The sequence below is a fragment of the Jaculus jaculus genome, chromosome 4, assembly GCF_020740685.1.
Source record: "Jaculus jaculus isolate mJacJac1 chromosome 4, mJacJac1.mat.Y.cur, whole genome shotgun sequence".
In the NCBI taxonomy this organism is placed as follows: Eukaryota; Metazoa; Chordata; class Mammalia; order Rodentia; family Dipodidae; genus Jaculus; species Jaculus jaculus.
Window position 1 is genome coordinate 105973260 of NC_059105.1, and position 9323 is coordinate 105982582.

A 9323-nucleotide genomic window follows, 5' to 3' on the forward strand; every position below is an offset into this window, starting at 1 on the left:
AGGCATATGTGCTGAGAAGTTGTGCAGGGTTGCAATGTGTAGAAACTGACTAGTATATGTAGAAGGATATGGCACAGAAAAAAATCTTTGGGCTGAAACTTCTGCCCATTCAGCTGCAATTATGACAGATTATAATCTTTGAGAATGGGCCAGCTGACCTGCACTGGGGCAACAGGAAGAACATAGACTCTTTTGAAGGGGCCTGAGAGGTCAAGGAGTGTTCTGTTCTTCAAGATCTGCTTTACTCCCCACTGAATTAACAAATTGGCACCCTACCTGGTATTTTGGGGCATAAAAAAATACAAGAAAGAGTGTGTCACTGAGTTTCCAGTGCAGTATAGTGGTTTGGAAACAGCCGTGGCCAATGTGAAGCAGGTTTGCTGGATGCCTGCATGGAGGCTCGATGGAGCTGTGAGGATGAACCGTAGGTTACAGTGGAGACTCAGTGGAGATTCTGTGACCATGTGAAGGCTGCCAAGGAGAGCTGCCAACCCCAGATGAAGTTTTCCAGGACTATGAGTAGTCTAGCTGGAGGGGTGGAATTGGAATTCCAGAGACTTGTTGCTGGTTAGAATTATTGGACTTGGAGGCTTTTCACTGACTTGAGTTGTTGGACTTGTAGCTCCAGAGTTTGATGTTTGCCCTGTTTACATCATGTGTTAGTTTCTTTGCTCTGCCTGGTGTCATCTTTTGCAGAATGCATATTTATTCTGTGGCATTATGGTTTTTTGGGGGGGACTTTTTTGGTATTATGGCTCAGTTAAAAGACCTTAGATTATGGGGGTATTTGAGAGAAAATCACCACATAGTCTCACTCATTTACAGCACGTAAACTGAATCTACCCAAGATGCCTTACATACCCAGCAAGCATATCGAGGACTAGACAATAGGATGGGTGGGGAGGGAGGAGAGGGCAACAGAGGGGGTGGGAAACATAAATCTAGACTCAAACGGCAATGGTACCATAAAATTCTACATCCTAAGAGGCAGACCAAATGGCTGAACCTTCACCAGGCCCTTACAGGGAACACCTGAACTACAAGACACTGGAGAGGATATGATGAAGACTGACCTTAATCTTCTATAGCTTCTCTCTCTCCCCCCTCTTCTCTCAAACTCTTTATATTAGTTATCTTTTTCCTCCTTTTCTTAGTGGGCACTGACCTGTAACTCCCAGTACCAGCATGCGGCTATCATCCACAATGAGCTTTGGATCAGAGAGACCTACAAGGTTTCCTAAAAGAAAGACAGATTTCGGTCAGAGTACTTGATGACCCACCAAAAGTTAGTGGTAAGACCCTTCTGCTGAAGACACCATATGCAGTTGACACATAAAATGGAATGGCATGGCAGGAAGCTGGGAGAGAGTCAATCCCTAGACAGTCAGCGCATCTAGTGCCAGAAGGTGTTACATGGGCGACTGGGGGAAAAATGACCAATGTCTGTCTAAGAAACTCATGGTCTAACCTACTTAGCAGAAAATAACCTGTCGTGATGCTCACACAAGTGCAATAGTGGTGCATAGCCATGGTGGGAAACCAACTGCTCTTGATTTGTCTAAATGATCCCTTCAGTGGTATAAGACCCATAGCTGGAACTGGGGAACAAGTCAGAACCATATCCAAACATGAGTCTGCTCTCCATTATTAAGCTACCACTAATTGTGGGCTACAAGAGGGCCTATACCTATTAAATTCTCTATAAAAAAGTAAGGGCTATCTCATTTGTTGGATTCTAACTTTACTCTCCATTGGAGAATCTGCTTCTCTTTTTCAGATAGACACAGATTCTAAGGAGAGAGCCACCTCATCATACCTCAAAAGGGCCCTGGCTGAAACCAAGAACAATGGTGAAACAAGCAAGGGTGCTGTTTTCTTTGTGAAGCAGGTACCAGCACAGGGTGAAGGAGATCAACACAGACAAAAATCAACTCCTACCAAATCAGATTTCTAGAGACCCAGAGGCTCCCAACACCTCATCACTGAAGCAGACCAAAAATGAACCTAACATGGCTCAGGGAAAGTTTGCAGAAGAGGGGGCAGAAAGAATGTCAGAGCTATGTTGAGTCATGAAATGCAGAGACATTTATCCTACCCATAACTGTGGGCTAACTCCAGAATGCATGACCCATATACCTCAACAAGGAGGGGCCAGGGGGAGGGGGTAGGACATGGATGAGCCTAACAATGGTACCAAATTGACTGTATTCGTTGAGCACAAAACTAATTAATAAAAAAAAAAAGCTATGGGGACTGTTAAAGTTAGACTAAATGCATTAAATTTTATATAATGTATGATTATCAGTTTATGGGGGCCAGTGTCAGAATGTAGTGTTTTGATTCAGGTGTTCCCTATAAACTTACATGTTTTGAATGTTAGGTTTTCCACTGATTGAGTTTTGGGAAGTAATATCTCCTGGAGGCAGTGTATTGTTGGGGTGGGCTTATGGGTGTTATAGCCAGTTTCCCCATGCCAGTGTTTGGCACAGTCTCCTATTGCTGTTGCCCACCTAATGTTAGTGAGGGGATGATGTCCACCCTCTACTCATGTCGTGGTTTCCCCTGCCATTATGGAGCTTCCCCTCAAGTCTATAAGCCAAAATAAACTTTTTTTCCTACAAGCTGCTCTTGTTCAGGTGATTTCTGCCAGCAATGCAAGCATGACTGTACCAGTTCATTTTAGTCACTCCTCAATAAGGATGGTATGAGCTCAGCTAAGCTTCACTACCCTTTTCATCCTGAATTGAGCCCACATACATGTGAGTCATCCTGCTGTTGAGCTCTGCAGTCTGTCTATCTGAAGGGCCAGCTGTTTCCTACTGTCAACCCATATGGTGCAACATGGATACATTTCCATGTTTTTAAGATCCTTGTTTTCATTATTGGGGCCACCATGGGCTTCTCTAAGACTGTATTTTGTTAGTATATTCAATTGTCTTTTACACCAAAGAAAGCTGAAGTTTTAGGAGGATATAAGAATGATTAAAATATGCTCCATTCTTTTTGCTGTTTTATAACTCTGAAGAGTGATGAAAATCTAAAGGTTGTGGGGGATTCCATGGTCTGTTGTGTAGTCAAAGGTAAAAATTGGAAAGTTCCATTATTAGAGCAAAATATTTAAATAGCTTCCTTGCCAAAATGACTTGTTTACACTTGTTACAATTGTCTGCTTTGTACAATACTCTAAGCAAGAACAAATAAAAATAGCTCAGGAGGAAGCTTGTATATAAGCTCTGGTACTAGGGTTTTTCCATGGAAAATTGATTTATTGTTCACAAGTCCATAAATTCAATTTACCTCCAAGCTTCCTGTATTGATACAAATGCCAGGGATCCAGGGAAGGCTTACACTGACATGCCTGGCAAGCAGTTCCCATTTTTCTTTCTCAATTAGATGAGCTAAAATTGTATTACAGCCTGCTCTGCTCTGAAAGCCCATAAATATATCTAATGTCCACTGTCTGGAGCAATGTGAAGCTGCACAGGCAGCTTCCCACTGACCTGAACTTGTAATTCTCTCACATTTTCCAGTAAACTCATAGTTTTGACCAGAAGCCATTGCTAGCTGATATCTAAAAAGGCTTATTCAGATTTATTTTATGTGGACCAAGAAACATTTGATTTTCTTATATTTGCTCATACTTTGATAGTTTAGAGGCTGAATCAATAAAGGTTGTAGTAACTGAATTTTGAAACTGATATTGGAGAATTACTCATTCCATCCTTCATTCATTGTCAAGTGTTTCCCAAGAATGTATTATCTCTTTAATGTGCCTGAGAAGGGAATTATAGCAGAAAAAATAAAATATCTAATTCATTGAATTCATTGGTACTCATTTTAGCATAAGTAAATATCATGTTTTGTGTTCTGTGAGGAAATAGGATTCTCTCTCTCACACACACACAGTTTCTTCCATGTCCAGGAATTTTATATCCAGGGAGAGAGGTAAGATAGACTGACACTAACTAAAAACTTTGTTTTATTTCAGTCAACATGTAAAAATTATTTGTTATTTAAAATTGTTGCATCTTACAACAATGGTATGGTAAACTCCAAGACTTTCTGATTTTGCCAGAAAACAACCCACGCTAGCTTTCCTCTGATTTCTGTGAAGTGACCCTCTTCAGAGAGTTGTAACATGACCTGGTGCTGCAAATCTGTCCTCTGTAAGGTGTTCACGAACCTTGATCTGTTCATCTACTAGTCCTTGAGTTCATTGCTGATCCTCATTCAAGAAGGCATTTCAAAGGAGAAGAAGAAGTCAGCACGCATTCTAGAAGACATCCTGGTGTGAGAGCTGCCTCTACCATATGGGAATTGTGTGATGTTTGGCAAACTATTTACTCTTTCTGACACTCAGTTTCTTTACATGTAAAATGTAAAAATTGCTAGGATCTACTCATAACATGTAAATCTCCTAAAAGGCCCACAGAAAATGGTTATTTAATATCATCATTATTACTAGCATTTCGTGAAGCTGCAGGACCCTAAAAACTGGCCAATGTCTAATCAGGTATTTGGAAAACCTAGTAAATACTGAAATTATTTATGCTGATAACCCTTATGTATAGCAAGTTGTTGATCAGTTCTTATTTGATTAAAATGAGTATATACTTTTGTGTATGTGCATGCATAGTATGTGTGGTATGGTGTGTGGTATTTGTGTGGAGTGCACAGGAGAATATAGGATGTCCTCTACTATAACTTATACACATATTTCCTTGAGACAAAGTATCTTTGTGTACCTGGAGTTGCAGTTTAAATGAGTCACAGTGGTTCTCTGGTATCCAAATCCCTCAGGACTAGAGTTATAGAGACAAGTGGACATGCCCAACTATTTACCCACAAAATTCAGTCTCATGCCATCATGCTTGTGCATAAAGCGATTTTAGCTGCTGATCCATCTCCCCAGCCCTTAACTACCTATTTAAAAAATATTTTATTTCTTTATTTGAGAGAGAGGGGGAGACAGAGAGAGGAAGAGGCAGAGAGAAAGAAAGAATGGGCACCCCAGGGCCTCTAGCCACTGCAAATGAACTCCAGATGAATGTGCCCCTTGTGCATCTAGCTTAGGTGAGTCCTGGGGAATTGAACTGGGGTCCTTAGGCTTCCCAGGCAAACACCTTAACAGCTAAGCCATTTCCCCAGCTCTTAGCTAGCCATTTTAATAAAAAATTCAATGTTAATCATTCCCATCCGCTTGTCCAAAAAAAAATTCATGAGTGCACAATGTGTGTCAAACTCTGCTGCAAGCAGAATAGATACAAAATTTAACAAAATCCCGAACAAAATCCTTGCAAACAAAACAGCACATCAAAAGTATTATCCACCTTGATTAAGCAGACTTCATCCCAGGGATACAGGGATGGTTTAACTTTCACAAATCAATTAATGCAATACACCACATAAATAAACTTAAACACAAGAACCATATGTTCATTTTTTAAAAATTTTTATTTATTTATTTGAGAGTGAAAGACACAGAGAGAAAGACAGATAGAGGGAGAGAGAGAATGGGCGCTCCAGGGCTTCCAGCCTCTGCAAACGAACTCCAGACGCGTGTGCCCCCTTGTGCATCTGGCTAACGTGGGACCTGGGGAACCGAGCCTCGAACCGGGGTCCTTAGGCTTCGTAGGCAAGCGTTTAACCGCTAAGCCATCTCTCCAGCCCCATATGTTCGTTTTAATAGATGCAGAGAAGACCTTCAACAAAATACAACATCACTTCATGATCAAAATGCTAGAACAGCTAGGTATGCAGGGTTTATATTCCAATATGATAAAGGCCATATACAAAGCACCTAAAGCCCAGATCATACATAATGGTGAAAGACTCAAGGCATTTCATTAAGGTTGGGAACAAGACAGGGGAGCCCAATCTCACCGCTGCCCTTCAACATAGTCTAAAAGTCCTAGCCCAAGCAATAGGACAGGAGAGATATAAAAGGGATACAAATGGGAAAGGAAGAAGTCAAGTTAGCCCTATTTGGAGATGACATGATCCCATATATAAGTGACCCAAAAGACTCTACCATAAAACTTCTAATGGTGATAAATTACTTCAACAAAGTGCAGGATACAAAATCAACTCACAAAAAAATTAGTTGCCTTCCTACATGCAAAAGATAAATACACAGAGATAGAAATAAGAGACACCATCTCATTTCAATAGCCACAAAATATCAAATACCTTGGAATTACAGTAACCAAGGATGTGAAAGCCTATATATTGAAAACAAAAGCATTTAAGAAAAAAATTGAGGAGGACATGAGAAGATGGAAAGATCTTCAATGTTCCTGGATAGGTAGAATTAATATTGTGAAAATGACAATCCTAGCAAAAGCAATATTCAGATTCAGCGCAATACCAATATAATTCCTGGCACTATTCTTCACAGAGTCAGAAAAAAATAACTCAAAATTCATATGGAATGACAGAAGGTCCTAGATAGTCAAAACTATCCTCAGCAAAAGAAACACCTCTGGAAGGACCACCATACCCTATTCACAGCTGCTACAAAAACGTAGTAACAAAAACAGCATGATGTCATAAAAACAGAAATATAGACCAATGGAATTGAAGATCCAGCCCCTAGTTCAAGTAACTACAGCTACTTGATCATTGACAAAGGAGCCAACATTATACACTGGAGAAAAAGCAGCATCTTCAACAAATGGTGCTGGACACATTGGATGATAACCACATGTAGAAAAATAAAAGTAGACACACTCCTCTTACCATGTACAGAAATCTATTCCAAGTGGATGAAATACCTCAACCTAAGACCTGAATCTCTTAAATGCCTGGAAGAAAAAATAGGGAGAAATCTCCATGATATGAAAGTAAAGAAAGATTTCCTGAACTCCACCTCAGTAGCGCAGGAAATAAAGCAATCACTGAACCACTGGGATCTCATGAAGCTAAAAAGCCTTTGTATAGACAAATAGACCATAAACAGAGCCAACAAACTACACACAGAATGGGAGAAAATCTTTGCTGGCAATACCACTGACAGAGACCTAATATCTAAAATCTACAAAGAACTAAAAATAATAATAATAATAATAATAATAATAATAAGAAGAAGAAGAAGAAGAAGAAGAAGAAGAAGCAATGAAAAATCAAACAATCCACTGAAAAAATGGAGCATAGAACTGAATAAGGAGTTCTCAATGGGAGAAATACAAATGGCTAGTACTCACTTAAAAAAATGTTCAACATCAACAACAACAAAAAACATAAAAAAAAGTTCAACATTCTTAACTATGAGGGAAATAAAAATTAAAACAGCTATGAGATTCCACCTTACTCTAGTCAGGATGGCAATCAGTAAAAAATCAACTGAGGGGCTGGAGAGACGGCTTAGCGGTTAAGCACTTGCCTGTGAAGCCTAAGTACTCTGGTTCGAGGCTTGATTCCCCAGGACCCACGTTAGTTAGATGCACAAGGGGGTGCACGTGTCTGGAGTTCGTTTGCAGTGGCTAGAAGCCCTGGTGCCCCCATTCTTTCTCTCACTCTGCCTCTTTCTCTCTCTGTCTGTCGCTCTCAAATAAATAAATAAATAAGTAAAAAAATAAACAGCATAAATAAATAAATAAATAAATAAATAAATAAATAAATAAATAAATAAATATCAACTGAGATTCTGGCCCTGTTCATGTCAGGGCCAGGCCCGGGAAGGATGGCGCCCTAGAGCCCGGTCTCACCGGGTCGGGGCGGGAAGGGGGTGGGGTAGGGACCGGCCATGTCGGAAGTGACCCAGAGTCTGCTGCAGCCCTGGGGGTGGGGGGCAGTTTTAGAAGAGGCGCTGACTTCGACTCCTGGGGCCAGCTGGTGGGGGCGATAGATGAGTATCAGAGATCTACAAAAGACATCTACAAAAGAAGGCCCAGGCTCAGCCCAATAAGTCTGCATTTACAGAAGAACAAAAGAAAACCATAGGCAAAATCGCAACATGCTTAGATTTGCGAAGTGCAGCTTTACAGTCCACACAGTCCCAAGAATTTCAATTGGAGGACCTAAGGAAGCTAGAACCAATCCTAAAGAATATTCTTACATGTAATAAAGAATTTCCGGGCTGGAGATGGCTTAGCGGTTAAGCGCTTGCCTGTGAAGTCTAAGCAACCCGGTTCGAGGCTCGATTCCCCAGGACCCACGTTAGACAGATGCACAAGGGGGCGCACGCATCTGGTGTTTGTTTGCAGTGGCTGGAGGCCCTGGCACTTCCATTCTTTCTCTCTCACTCTGCCTCTTTCTCTGTCTGTCGCTCTCAAATAAATAAATAAAAATAAACCAAAAAAAAAATTAAAAAAAAAGAATTTCCATTTGATGTTCAGCCTGTCCCATTAAGAAAAATCTTAACATCTGGTGAAGAAGAGAATTTAGAATTTGAAGAGGATGAAGAGAGGGTGATGCTGGAGCAGGGTCTCCAGATTATTTTCCTGCTAGAGTTTCTGGTACTTCATTACCCAGGTTGCCCTCAGAGCCAGGAATGTCCTTACTATCAGAATTGAGAAAATTGGTCTGAAGGATGCTGGGCAATGCATCGATTCCTATATTACAGTCAGTGTGAAGGATTTGAATGGCATCGACTTAACTCCAGTGCAAGACACTCCTGTGGCCTCAAGAAAAGCAGATACATATGTTCATTTTAATGTGGACATTGAGCTCCAGAAGGATGTTGAAAAATTAACCAAAGGTGCAGCTATCTTCTATGAATTCAAACACTACGAACCTAAAAAGAGGTTTACCAGCACCAAGTGTTTTGTTTTCATGGAGATGGATGAAATTAAACCTGGGCCCACTGTAATGGAACTATACAAGAAACCCACTGACTTTAAAAGGAAGAAACTGTAATTATTGACCAAGAAGTCACTTTATGTTCATCTACATCAAACTTTGCACAAGGAATGATTCTGATACGAATAACCTGGAACTCCTGTGATTTCTTTCACTCAGTAGAAACCATGATAGCTCTGTGTAGCTTGTTCACCCTTTAACAGACAGGAAATGAGCCTATCCATGCCAGTGGCCTGCAAGTCCATTGCAGAACTCTACCACAGAGCTCAAAGTTCAGCACACCACTGGCCTGTGAGACTCCTTTGAATACAGGTTTATTGTAGATTTTGAAGCTTATGTTTTACTTTTCTGTTAATTGTGCCATTGTCTGTTTTCTCACTACCACTACTCCTACCTACGTCCTGGAACAGTACTGTTGTGGTAGAGGTGTGCTGTTCTTCACACTTAATACAGCCATAAGAATGTGCTAGGGTTTACACTCCTGCCAGTCTTGGTTACTCTGGGTTGAGGTGGGTAGACTAGTT

The 9323-nt window shown here is 40.7% G+C and overlaps 1 pseudogene; it reads left to right on the forward strand.

The window, feature by feature from the left end:
* The first annotated feature begins 7744 nt into the window (after positions 1-7744).
* LOC101597661 lies at positions 7745-8913 on the forward strand (annotated as a pseudogene).
* Positions 8914-9323: the final 410 nt, after the last annotated feature.